Source organism: Propithecus coquereli, unplaced genomic scaffold (assembly GCF_000956105.1).
Source record: "Propithecus coquereli isolate 6110/MARCELLA unplaced genomic scaffold, Pcoq_1.0 Scaffold91, whole genome shotgun sequence".
Lineage (NCBI taxonomy): Eukaryota > Metazoa > Chordata > Mammalia > Primates > Indriidae > Propithecus > Propithecus coquereli.
Window position 1 is genome coordinate 1,878,363 of NW_012155396.1, and position 14,471 is coordinate 1,892,833.

General features: G+C 33.4%; 1 protein-coding gene across 2 annotated transcripts in view; it reads right to left on the reverse strand.

Annotated features, from left to right (window-relative positions):
• The window catches only part of FGF10 (fibroblast growth factor 10), an 80,857-nt gene that overhangs the window by 27,995 nt on the left and 38,391 nt on the right, over positions 1-14,471 (reverse strand). The gene's annotated exons all lie outside the window — the stretch shown is intronic.

Sequence of the window (14,471 nt, forward strand, 5' to 3'; positions counted from 1 at the left end):
GGGGTCTCGCTCTTGCTCAGGCTGGTCTCGAACTCCTGACCTTGAGCGATCCGCCCACCTCAGCCTCCCAGAGTGCTAGGATTACAGGCGTGAGCCACCGCGCCCGGCCCATACATCTTTTCTTAACGGTGAGAATAAATGTCCTACCCTCCCTTGCCTTAAGCGAGCCCAAGTAAGCTTTAGATTGCCTTTTTGTATCAAGTTAAACTTCAATTTTGGTGGTATCTCCCATCCTACTCATAGCTAGTGTTCTACTTAGTATACGTCTTAGTATATAACAAAAAAAAAAATCGCCTTTCATATCAAGGATACTTTATAAAAATAATTTAAAAAAAGTTTAAACAAAAGCCTTCTTGGGAATTCTACTGGTAAGGATCACTTAGATTTTATGCTCTGAAATCTACATGCCAAATATTTTTACATGTTAAATTATTCATTGATTTATAACTTGAGCATTATGAATGGAAATCAATGAAATTTTATTTATTTAAGTTACTATTTTAAACCATGTTTTAGTACATAGAAGCTAATCATAGAAAACAAGTTCTTTGTACAAATTCATACAGCACGTAAACTGTATGATTAGAGTTTGCCTGTCTAGCTTTAATTTATTGTTTCTTCTCTATTGACTGCACATGTTGAAAATGTACAGATTGTGAAAATGAAAAAAAATTCTGTAAACAAACTATAGAATATACTAGTTTACACATCCATACCCATTTAATTCATATAACCATTTGTATTGTTTAATAGTTGAAATGTCAGGATATAATTAGTGAATATTAATCATGATAATGACTTCAACAGAGGTCTAAAGAGAGGACAGTTCTATAGATTCAGATCCTTGACAGACTAGAAAATAAAAAAGAAGAAAATTTAAATAGGATAACATAAAATATGTACCATTTCTATGTGGATATTTGGAACCACATTTGGAGATGAATAAGACAGAATTGCTTTATCCTTGTCATTGCACATCAGTGAACTCACAAATTTTTAACATATTTTGAAAACAAGTTTTATCAGCATTTCATTGATGTTCTTGGGCAGCTGTGGTTCCTGTGGGTGCTAATTCTTAAGTCATTTGTATGTAAATTTCAATTCCTTATATTCACTTTTATTTTTTAATTCTAATTTATTCAATCTCTTTAATGAAGATGAACTATATAATTTTTTTCATCTGAAAATTCTTTAAGTAGTCTAAGAAATACTGATGTTTCTCAAAATTGTTTCCATGATATTTGATTGCATGCTTCTGTGCTAGTTAATATATATTTTATTTTCATATTTTTTTGTGTTTTGGTTTCATAATATTGAGAGATAAGCTGTCCTAAATACTTACTATGATCAAAATCACTGATTATCAGATTCTTTGTTTGTTTTGTTGTAATCATATTGCTTCATTTCCCCAAGCCCTCCTCGTCTAGACAGAGGAGGGGGAGGACTGTCTCAAGGAAGGATTTCTGTAATAAGTAAGAATTGACAAGAAGACTGTATAGAGCAATGCTTACGAATTTGAGCTTTGGAAATTTCGGGCTGCTTGAGTTCAAATCCTAACTTCACCACTTACCATCTTTATGATCTTGGACCAATTATTTAAGCTTGCTAAGCCCAGTTTTTTTTTTTTTTTTAGAACTGTGGTGAGAATTAAATGCAATGACGTCTTTAAAGCATGTAGGAAAATAATAATGGTATATGGTAAAAATGACTGTTATTATTATTAATATCTTTGTTTTGCACATTTTGGAAGTCAGTTACTTTTCATCTGAGTTATGTTCCATCTATGGTGAAGTCTAGATAGGGGGAGCGACATGGATGAAACAAAGTGCTTACTAACCAATTTTTTTTTTTTTTTTTTGGCGGAGGGGCAAGGTAGAATGGTAAACCAGGAAAGTAACAAAAAGCGAGCATCAAATTTCCTTACATCCTATACTCCCCAACACCTAACTCAAACTGAGAAAAGGAGCTATCTTAATAGAGATAGAGTAACACTATTACTACCACCACTATTACAAAACAATTTCTTCAATCCTAAAAACAGGCTTTAGGATCCAATGATTTTACTTGTGAATGTTATTTAATTTTCTAAAATAGGTAAGCTCATGATTACTAATATATAGTGATCTCAATTTATTTTGCAAAAAGTAGCATAACTTCGATACTGATATATGATGAAGATAACATAAACAGAAAGTTACTATTGAATTCTAAATAAAATACTAATCATTGAATTCAGCAGTATAGTGCAGGAAGATGCTATTATGATCAAGTTAGATTTATCTCAGGAATTCAAATATATTTTACTATTAGGTAAACTACATCCACTGACACAACTAGTATTTAACATTAACCAAGAAGTTCAGGTCAGTGCAATGTAACATTAAACAAAAATTAGAAGGATAAGTATTGAAAAGAGGAAGCCATATTATCATTATCTTTAGAAGACAGGATTACCTAACTGACACACAAAAATAATTCACTGAAAACCTTAATAGTTCTTTAAATTGGTTCAACACAAGATATAAATCAATCGTTTTTCTATATGCCTACCACTAGTAGAAAATAAAATAGTTGGAGAAGCCAAAAACAGATTTATGTATTAAAAAGTATATTGGAATCATAATGTGTAATAATGACAAACTGATAACAATCTAAATGTCTAATTAAATGTATGTGTTAAATAAATTATTATTCTAACTTAATTATTATAATATGTGACTATATTTCCTATATTTGCATCAACAATCATAGAAAATATGCTAAAAAAGTTAGAAATAGCATTAATGATTTGAGGAATTACTAATAATGTAAGCTTTAAATATAATGATATTGTATGCTTACAATTCTCTAAACGATATAATTCAACATATATCTTACATAGCACATACAGTTTTTATATATCAGAAAGGAAGAAGATAATCCAAAATAATAGTGATTACTCTGAGTAAAGACATTATTGGTGATTTTTATTTCCTTTTTACTCTTCTGTATTTTTTACAACCAGTATTCAGAGCTTTTTTTCAGAGTACAGAACTGACTTTCAGAAAAGAAGACTTAATAATCAAATTTGAGGGATACCAAAAGAAATAGAAAATATAAAGCTCTCTGTAGACTTCCTGGTCTAGAGTCCCTGCAGTGACCGGAGGTCCTCTGCCATTCAGAGGAGATAAATGCCATATCTGCATGGCAAGATGCAGCACACATACCATTCAGGTTGACAAAAGCATCTGTCCAGCATGTTTAGCTTCCTAAGGCTTTGATGTGTTTAAAAGATCAGCAAAGCTTTCCCCTTGTCTTCCCTCACTGCAGCACAAATTCAAAGAAACATTCATTATGAAAAGGCTAAATTGTAACAAATGCCCCTCCCCAGTTTTAAATTACAATATAAAATTTCTCTATAAATTTATTTTTTAAAAATGCCCCAACAGCTGAGCTAAAGTACTGTATTAGTTTTCATTAGCTGTTTGTGATTAATACATTCTGTTTCAAGTATCAAAGACAAAAGAATGAGACATGTTATTGTTATTCAGCAAGGAATGTAAGAAGATAACATAGAGAATTAATGCAGAAAAGCAAGCTATATCTAGATTGAGATTATCTAACCAGCCACATAATAATGAATTGAAAGCATGTTAAGAATGTCAATTAGAATGTGGATAGATGTTCATGGAAAGCCAAATCAATGATTCTAATTTTCTGTTCATTTAAGACCAACTATATTTAATTTTAAAAAGCCCCTTTCCTGTTGCTATTTTTCTTTCTAAAGTGATCAAAGCCCACAATGATATGCTTTAAAGAGGGTATTTTCCAAAATTTCCAAAATCTCTCATCTATCTCCAGAGAAATTAAAATCCAAGCCTAACAAACATTTTAAAATTTGTGTTTATTTGAAGTCAATACCTCTTAGGCTTTAAATGTTATAAAGAGATGACCAAAATAGTTAAATTATTTTAGAGTTAAGTAATAGAAATAAACCACCACTCAAAAAATTTTACACATATTGGAATTGAATTAGTTTTTAGCTTTAAAATGTACAAATTATGATATTGTCCTTACAGTATATTAAAGAAATTTGGGGTTGAGGAAAATAGAAAAATAAAACACAATTGTAAAAATATTTAGTATAAGGTGCTCTATTAGGGAAATTATCTTTCTTTAAATGAATGGGCTTTGTTCTGTTATTTCAAGACAATTTTCCTTGTTGTGTATTTGCAAATTATCTAAAATGCAGTGATAACCTTCTTTCAACACTCTATTTGCAAAACAGTAACCTATTAGGCCCATGCTGGGAAATTTCCACTTCCTTCTTTTTTTCCACTTTGCGATTCTTTGAATGATGTCTTCTTATCTTCAAGGTTTCCTCTGGCCATTTGACCCCTATCTTTAATGTCATGCTTTCTGCTCTTTGCTCTTCAGCTTCTCACCTTCCCACTTTTAGCTAAATTCTTTCCCTCTTTCAGGCTCCTTATTATCTCAAACAAAGGACTGGCACTTCAGGCCATCTTTCCCATTCTTTTCATGTTCCTATCAATACTCATCTTTTGCATCTGAAGACTCAGGTCTTCATTTTTATACACTCCTTTAAAATAAAGCATAACCTGCTTCATTTTCCTTAAGTTTATTTAAATTTCTCCACTATTTGCTAATAGGACAGAAAATGGTAAGCAATCAGAATTTATGGGAGACCAGGAGTGAGGAACTTTAGAATGTAGTCCTATCTTTGCTCCATTCACCAATTGCCAAGACTGCCAAAGTGACCATGAAATTTTCCATTTCACACTCATCTACCACTTTGGACAGTTAAGGAAGAGTGGTGTTAAAGGAGGGAGAAATATATAAAAATGACAGTGGCAGATGAGACTGAAGTAGTGGTAGAAGGACAAGTTGCATCAACACAGAATTTGGAAGCTGGAATGACAGTGGTGCAAAGAATAGGAATAACGTTCCTTGGGCTTGCTTCTTTCCCAGTCCCTTCAAGAACTGCATGAGAGTTGTAAGCTTGAGTGAGAGTCATAAACCTTTAAAATCTACCCTTATATCCACAAAGTGCCAACTTTTTAGCTTCTTGGTGTGTTCCCTTTAGCTCTTTAAAAAGCACGTAGAGCTGACCTAATAGTAAAATATTATGAGACATAATAAAAGCTTGAAAATTTAAGAACGTGGTCTATGCAGGCATTAAAACAAGAAGTGTTAATCCCGGGACACAGTGAAATGTTTCTTTATCATGATGGCTACAGGTATTGTCTTTTGTCAGTGTGATAGTTTTACTTTTTATTATTCTGAGAATATTAACATAAATCATTGACAGCCTGTAGCTCTCACTTTAGGACTGCAGAATGTTACCAGGCATGAAATTCTGAAAGAAAATGCCCTCAAGAATGTGGGTTCTAATGGAATAGGGTTTTTTTGATACATTGCTTGGCCTTTTTTCTAGGATTTAGAATCTATCAACTTGTGTAAATTTGGAAACATAGAGATGAAAAAAATTCAGATTTTAATTATTCTCTTTTACCTGAAAGAAAAAAAAAAAAGAAGTGGCAGTCAAAGGAAGAATCAGCCCAGTTGGGGGGCGGGGGACACCCACTTCCCTATACAAATTCTAGAAATTAACATAAGAAACACCCTGAGTTAAGAATTGGTTTACACAATGAATTAGTTTATACTTTCCATCTTGATTAGAAAAATATATTCTAATCAAGTCTTTGTTCTTATTTTTTAATATTTTTGGGTTCTGTCCCATTCCTAGATTGTAGAGTAAAAGTTTGTACATGAGTTCTAGGTGAAATAAATGGCAGTACGTGTTTATTAATCTAATAACTATCATAATGTTCTACAATTGAATTGGTTTCTTTTCTATTTATATTATACAGATATTCCACTTCTTTCCACTATTTATATTATACAGATTTATTGAGCATGACTTCTTGGAAATTTCGTATATGTAATAAATGCTGGGATAGATAAAAATTAGTTAAATTTAGCTTTTAAGGAATAATTAGAAAGAAACAAGAATTAGAAAAATAAAACTACACTTCTCAGTTCTACTTTATTAGGCATGGATATGATTTACTGAGTACATTGAAAGACAAATATAATATGATTCATTATTTTATATAATCAGATAAAAAGATGGTTGATAGATAGTCTTAGTAATCCCCATACCCCACATTCCCATCATTAGGAAAAAAAGACATAACAGTTATTAGAGTTTACAAATAGGTAAGTTATTTTAATCTATTCTTTGAGGCAGAACAATGAAAGCTCTCCACATTATAGACCACTCTATTGTAAGGGAATTATCTTGGAAGAGATCTCACACCCATTATTTGAAGACCTAAATCAACTAGGGAACTATTATGGTTGCTCAGAACTGCTATAGGACCTAAATGTAAGAACAGAAACATTCCTGAATATGATCCAAGTGACTGAGGAGAAATCATGGGACAGTGGATTGACCATAGAATTTATATTCAGATGGACTTGAACCCAGGTCTGTCTTTTACTCTTTTGGGTGATATTGAACAATTCTGCACTTCATAGGATTTATTTAAGTAATTACTTAATTTATGGAAAATATTCAACAAATAGTGGCTATTTTTATTTCTGTATTCCAACTAATTCAGTAGGCTTTGCAGAAATACTATTTGGTGATGATGGAAGGCAGAGCTAAGGAGTCACCATTTTCTTTTCTATAATAAGCTTTAAAAAATAGGTGTGTATTTTTTTTTTTTGAGACAGAGTATCACTCTGTTGTCCTGGCTAGAGTGAGTGCCTTGGCGTCAGCCTAGCTCACAGCAACCTCAGACTCCTGGGCTCAAGCGATCCTTCTGCCTCAGCCCCTGAGTAGCTGGGACTACAGGCATGCGCCACCATGCCCGGCTAATTTTTTCTATATATTTTTAGTTGTCCGATTAATTTCTTTTCTATTTTTAGTAGAGATGGGGTCTCGCTCTTGCTCAGGCTGGTCTCGAACTCCTGATCTCAAACAATCTGCCCACCTCGGCCTCCCAGAGTGCTAGGATTACAGGCATGAGCCACCGGGCCCGGCCTGGTGTGTATTTTTTAATAATTTCATAATGCCAATAATAGTTGTGTATTTAAAACTATCTGGCAGTTAATAATTTATATTTTCAATTCATGCTACCACTTACAGGTATTCCTTAATTCATTGTCTCCTCTGTAAAATTATTTTAGTCTTAAATTTGATCTTCATGAGCATCACAGACAAATCAATGACTATTTATGAAGTACCACTTATGTATTATTTACCATAGGATACGAAGAAGTAGAAGTCACACTCCACCATCTAGACCTTACTTGTAATTCAGCCACTGAAATTCAGTGAACAAGGTGTTAGGCACATTCTATTAAAGTATAAAACAATTTGTAAAAAGTTAATAAATACTAGAATTAAATGTCACAAATCTGTCTGTAATATATGAGTTGCCATATGAATTATATAAACAATAACTTCAATAGGAATTCAAAGGAGCAAGGATTGTTTGGGATTAAGAAGGTTATGGAAGGTTTTATGAAAAAAACAGAATCCATTATTCAAAGTACAGTATTTACTGACTGCCAGCTATGGATCAAGCACTCTAGTAAAACACAGGGAGAAGGAGGAAGGAAGCCAAGGGACACTTCCAGGACAGGGAATGAAAATATTTAGGAAATTTTTTATAACCTTGCCCACACTAAAGTTCATCTTCATATTTTTTTTTTTTAAATCAGTTGCATGCTTTGAGGTGTTTCATAATTTAAGCTGGGGAATGTTACTCCTTAGAGTTCAGTTATGTCTTCGAATTTGAGGATGTCAATCTCTCTCTTTCAAATTAAAAAAAGGAATGTAGAACATAGAGACAATTCTAGTATAATGACGGTAATCCCTAGCTTTTACTACATTACCTACTAGCCCAAAGCATTAACCCTCTTCCCCAAATGCATCATATAATTCGGTAGCATCTCATTAGGTTTATAACGATTTCCTCACCATTCTATCAAAGTCTCCCAACTGCAGGGAAGAAATATCTCCAGAGATTGGCACAGATTCAAATGGGGGGAGGACATACTTTTACATAAACAAATAAAAATAACTAGTCCAGAGTTTATATTTTATAAGAATATTTTTTCATTTAAAAGCTCTACTTAAAAATGGATTTTTTCATCTAAAGTTTCACTTTATATACAATTACAAAGTACTTAATCCCCACTAAATCTATGCTATGAAACGTAAAAAAGTCTCATCAACTGACAAGAAAAGGAATTGTTACAATCATAACTTACCTTGGATACTTAAAGTCTAAAGATCATTAAAGTTTACTCCTAATGTTATAGCTCAGTCATAGGAAATATGGCTGAAGACCATGCATTAGCTGATGGTTTTATCCAGTTTTTAAAATTTTTTTTTTAATATCAGCATATTATGGGGGTACAAATGTTTAGGTTACATCTATTGCCTTTGCCCCACCCGAGTCAGAGCTTTAAGAGTGTCCATCCCCCAGACTGTGCACATCACACCCATTAGGTGCGAATATACCCATCCCTTCCTCCCCTCTGCCATCTGCCCAACACCCGATGAATATTATTACTATAAAATTGGTATTAACTGATCAACACTTAAGGTTTTATCCAGTTTTATCCATGTTTAGCATAAACTCTGATAGGTGGTTTTATGTTAAAATACTATCTCCTAAAATGTGGGACGTGTAACATTATATATGTACACAATAGGTAGAGGGTACATGAGATACTTCTGAGGTGACACATAGATATGGCATACAATAATATTAAATCATATAATGAGACATTTACTGCTTTTCAGTTCTGATTATGTCAAAGAAAGTCTCGATTTAGTGCTAATATGTCTTTAACATCTCTCAAAAGCTTGCTTATTTCTCTTACTAACAAATGAAATATGAGGTCTCCTTTTGCAAAAGCACAGCATATAGCTAGAATTTAACAATAATGTCTTGTTTTTATTATAATTTTTTGTTTATGTTCTGCTTATGGCAACAGATATTGGCTTTCCCTTTATTAGAGTGATATGATAAATTTCAATTCAAAAATAAGTGATTTAATTTAAGAAGAAGATTTTAGCAAAGAATAGAATAGGGGCCTGACAGATATGGCAACATTTGTGGCCATAGTATGTGAATGATTGATGTTGAGAAAATACTGCTAATGATGTTTTAACAATCTAGGAGAGTAAAAATTCCCACTGCATACACATAGATCAAGGCAAGACTGTGATAAAGAACCGGAGAGGGGGACAGAGGTGACTCCAGACACAGGGACCAAGAGGACAAGCCAAGTTGGATGGTTAGAGATCTGGTCAGGAGAGCAAACAAAGGGATGTCCATGGAGAACAATGAGACAGGTGAAACTGAAAACACAGAAGAGCAGTTAGCTCCAAGGTTGAGGCCAACTCTTTTCCCAGTCCAAGCCCTTTGATGCATCCTGTTGCCCATGAAGGGTTTACTGAATGTCATGCCTGAATGTGGGTAACCTCAGGCAGATGACAACACCATATTCAATTTAAGACAAACTCTTAGAAAAATAGCACTTAGAGTAATTGTACTTGTCACTAGGTTGCTGTAAACCATAAGATGTATCATTTGAAAATGGTTAAAAAGAGTGAATGTTTTTTATTTACTAAATTTCAAACAAATGTCAGATTATAATTATAATTTGGGTTATAATTATAATTTGAGTAATAATTTGGGGAAAAGTTAAACTTTTTTCCCTCCTTTAACTACAATTAGGGTTTCAGTGATTTTTTTTTTTTTTTTACCAACTCCCTGACCCACTTCTCTTTCCAGAGACAAATATTTCATATTTCCAATACTTAGGATTGAGAGAGTACAAGTTTTCCTTCAAGATGATTTTCTGTGGAACATTTGCTAATAATAACAGTAAGTTTCAGCATTGTTCTGATTTTATGGTATGTACTGGGTCAGTGGTTTCTAGGGGTCAGTAAAAGAAAGGAAGTTTTTGGAGTTTCAAAGGATTTCAACTGAAAAAATAACTTTTGGAATTTGGATAAAACCACTTGTATGTTCCTAGTAACTTCCCTGATTCAGGTTACATATATTATGTACAATTATTTGTTAGCTCTCTTCTTTTCGTATTGTATACGGACCACTGATCTGTAGCTGCAGGCACCCAAAAGATTTTAGTTATTACAACTGATAGTCACATCACACATTGGTTATAACTTAAATAAGCATTTCTTATACATATACACTATTTTTCAAATATATATGGATATTTTAGTGATAAAATAATAAAACTTATTTTAAAGCATTCATACTCTCTTTTTATCATGATGTATTAATAATGATTCCATGTGGGAGTCTGCAAAAGATCTTAACCTCAAAAATCGTCTTCAAATTTCAAAAAGTTGAGAATCACTGTAAGTATATTGTTTGTTTTATTAAAAAATAATGAATAATAGAATGAGAAATTGGGAAGATTTGATTTGAAGATACACCAAGGAAAAAAATATAAAAAGTAAACTAAATAATATTTTCAAAGAACATCAGATTTCAACCAGATTTTTTATTCTTCTGTTTACAAGAATATTAATACATTAAAATTTTCCATTGTTATTGAACTTCCATTCATGTTAGCCTAAGTGAATGAACATTACCATCATCAATATGTGACAAAATATGGCCATGTACTTGGGTATCTCTCATCTTAAAAACAACCTGCTGTTGACCTCAAGTTTTTCTCCAAATTTTTCTCCATTTTTTTCTCCCCTTTACAGAAAAATGTAATTGTTTTTCTCCATTGTCTTACTTTTCATTCTCTTTCTCATCTCAACAAAATTGGACTTCCACTTGCCTTTCATCAGGCACCAGTGATTCCCATATTGCTCAATTACAATGCTATTTTTTCACCTTACTCTTCCTCTCCGTGCATTTGTACAGCTGACCCTCCACACCTCTGGAAACACTTTTCTCACCTGTCGTCTGAGATATCACATTCTCTTGATTTTTCTCCCTTCCCTTTAGCACTTCTTCTAAGTCATGTTCTATCTTCTTTCCTTAATGTACTCAATATGAAAATATGGGGTTGACTTTGGACTCAGGCCCAAATGTTCTATGATGTCTCTCCAGGGACCTCTTTTTCACGGCTTTGATTCCACACATATGTTGATAATGCCCAGTCATGCAGCTGTCTCCAGCTCTTCCCTAAGCTCACAAACCTCAAACTACTTAAAAGCTGCCCTTGAAATTCTAACAGTGATCTTAACATCATATCTCTAGAATTAACTGATTTGTCCTTTCAAAGCTGTTCCTTGTCCCACAGGCTTCTTCGTCTTAGTACGAAGCAGCATCATTTATGGTTCTTCTCTCATCTCTGCACCTCCCACGCCCATTCACAGTCAAACATGAACACTGATTTGTTCTACCTCCAAAAAGTGTCTTGACTCTATCACTTCTCTACCGCTCCACTATTAGTGCTATCCAAAGCCATTATTTTTTTTCTCACCTGCCTAATGCTTTCATTTTTCTCTCCTACTATCTCTTGTCCAAAACATAAGCAAAGTGATGTTTTAAAAAACATAAATTATATCATGATTCACCTACATTAATTCCTTCACTGGCTTCCCATTAAGTTAGAATAGACGTCAGACTCCCTAGCATGCCCTACCCGGCCACAATGTATTTTTTAAACTTCTCTCATTCACACAACATTCTCTAGCTCAAATGGCCCTATTTCTTTTTCTTGAACACATTGATTTCATTCTTTAGAATGCACACACTCTGCCTGAGCTTTATTTCCCTGATTTGAGATAGCTTACTTGATCCCATCATTCAGGTCTAAGTGTAAATATCATCTCTTTATAAATAAATAATCTGATATAAACAATCTGTCTTCAAGTAGCTTCATTGTGAACTTTTTGCAATGAAAGAAATGTTTGATAATCTATGCTGTCCAATATGTGACTGCTAAACACTTAAAATGTTGCTAATGATATTGAGAAACTGAATAATTTTATTTAATTTTCATGAAGTTAATTAATTTAAATTAAAATAGCTACATGTGGCTACTATATTGAATAGTGCAGTTCTAGCCCAGCACCTTATCCTATTTTTTAAAAAATAAAATTTAAAATTACACATTTTTTTGATGTAGGAGTGCACTTTTAAAAATTTATTTCTCTTCTCAGCAGTGTAAGCTCCATGAGGGTGAGAATGTCTTTTGTCTGTTACTTCCACATACTGAGTATATACTTCTATATACTCTGAAACCTAGAAGGCCCAGCACATAGTAAATACTCAATAAATATTTGTGGAAAAATGGATAAATGAACTAATGAGTCCATGCCTTTGCCTCTGGCAGAAGTTAGACTATTAAAATAGCATCCTCCCTATGCTCCCGGGAACTATTTCTGCCTCATTCAAATCTTTCATGTCACTGTGATCATTCTGAGTTACATATGTGATCAAGTCACATATTCCTGCCTATAGCACTTTCGTTTTTATGTTACCATCATGAGATAATGTGATCATCCTTTATAATATGGCAACTTCTCTCAGTCTGGCTCTGTTCATTTCAAATTTTACTCACAAGCAATACTGATAGACTTGCAGAGTTTTTCACACGTCTTATGCTGGCATGAACATTATTTCCTTTTTATGTTTGGCAAACCCCTATCCATCCTTCAAAAACCCACAGGACTGCTCTGGGTGATGTTTCTTCCCTGGAAAATCTGCCTTCTCTTGCTAAGAATCACTCTTTTTCTTTTTCTTTTTGGACACCTTTTATACTTTGCCCATATATTGATTGCTACATGAATAAAATCGTATTTGATGGCAGGGACTGTGACTTACTTTGTAAGTTTAGCAAAAGTTATAGAGCAAAATGTTTAGCTAGAGCACATAATAAGTGTTCAATCAATAGTTGCTAATTCAATTGAGCTCATGCCTTTATAGCAGGGTTCCATTGTACTCGTGGATGGGACCCAGTGGCTCTGGTTCAAGGTTTTTATGTTTCTAATAGAAAAATAATTTATTTTCTTTTCGACTATTTTTCTTATATAGAAGAATTATTTTTGGTGTCTGGGTAATACGATTTTATTTATGTTGGGACCATGTTGTATTTTTATTTAATCTGAAAAGTAAATAGAGGAGTCTTCCGTACAATCATTCTGCAGTATGTCATTTTTCCTAAGACTGTCACGGTTTGGTATAAAATGTAAATAGAACTTGCCTCAGTGAAAATATTTGACAAATATGAGGATAGTTAACAGAAGTTCCCAAGGATTCTACCTGCCTTCTATCTACACCATGGATGAAGTGATTAATAAGCCATTAACAGACTTGAAACTTTTTTTAAAAGAAATGTCTTAACTATTCTGAAGAGTTGTGCATTTAAAAGTAGGCTAGCAGTGAGTAATTAAAAATATAATTTTATTTTATGAAACCACTGGCAATAGTAAGATGAAATATTCTATAAGTATTAAACAAAGTTAACACTAATAAAACTTACTAATGGAATGGTCTTGCCATAAATGGAAACAGAATTAGGGACAGAAGAAAGGGTACTTAACATGGGATCTGGATTTCATAATCATTCTGACACTAATTGTGCATATTTGTGCTCACCAGACCCTCTGAGTTGTAAAGAAAGTTCAATACAAGTTTCTGTCACTCCTGTCCCAGATAAGGTGGAACCTGCCAGCCTTCCCATTATCTCTGGAAGTTCCCAGGAGCAGGTTGCGAGACTTAGCAAATAAAAATACAGAATTCCCAATTAATTTGAATTTCAGGTAAACAAAGCACGGCTTTTTAAGTGTATGCGTGTTCCATGCAATATTTTGGACATATTTATATTAAAAATCTCTTGTTATCTGAACTCCATATTTAACTGGAAGTCCCGTATTTTTATCTGGCAATCCTACTTGTGGTGGATGGTGGGAGGCGGTGACCTTAGCTTCTACTCATCACTTCCGGTTCTAAATTCTTGCTTGCCCTAAATGCATGTGTCCACTAAAATTTCAATCTCACTTTTCATGACTTTCTTCTTCTTTATGTTCTGCACTAGCTGCATTGTGAAATAGTGCTTCTTTCTTGTAATGGATCTCCCAAAACACATTTGAGGTATTTGTGTATATAGCAGACTTTGCTTAACATTGGCCACTAGAGAGAGGATATAGATCATGTCAGTATAAATCATTTAAGATTAAATAAAAGGTGTGCTTATGTCCCGGGATATTCTGGTCACACTCCCTGCCCGTCTCCCACTTTCTACTATGAGCAAATTTCTCACTCTTCACTTATCTCCATAGTCTTTTGCCTTCTTCTATTTTGTTTCACCTGCTCTTTCATTTCTTCAACTTTCTCTCCTGTCTTCCTACTTACCCCAGCAGACTAATCTCTATTAAGTTCAAGTATAAAGAAATTTAACAATTTCGTCTTTCTCACTATCACTTTATGGCCTTAATATTTTTAATAATGGTG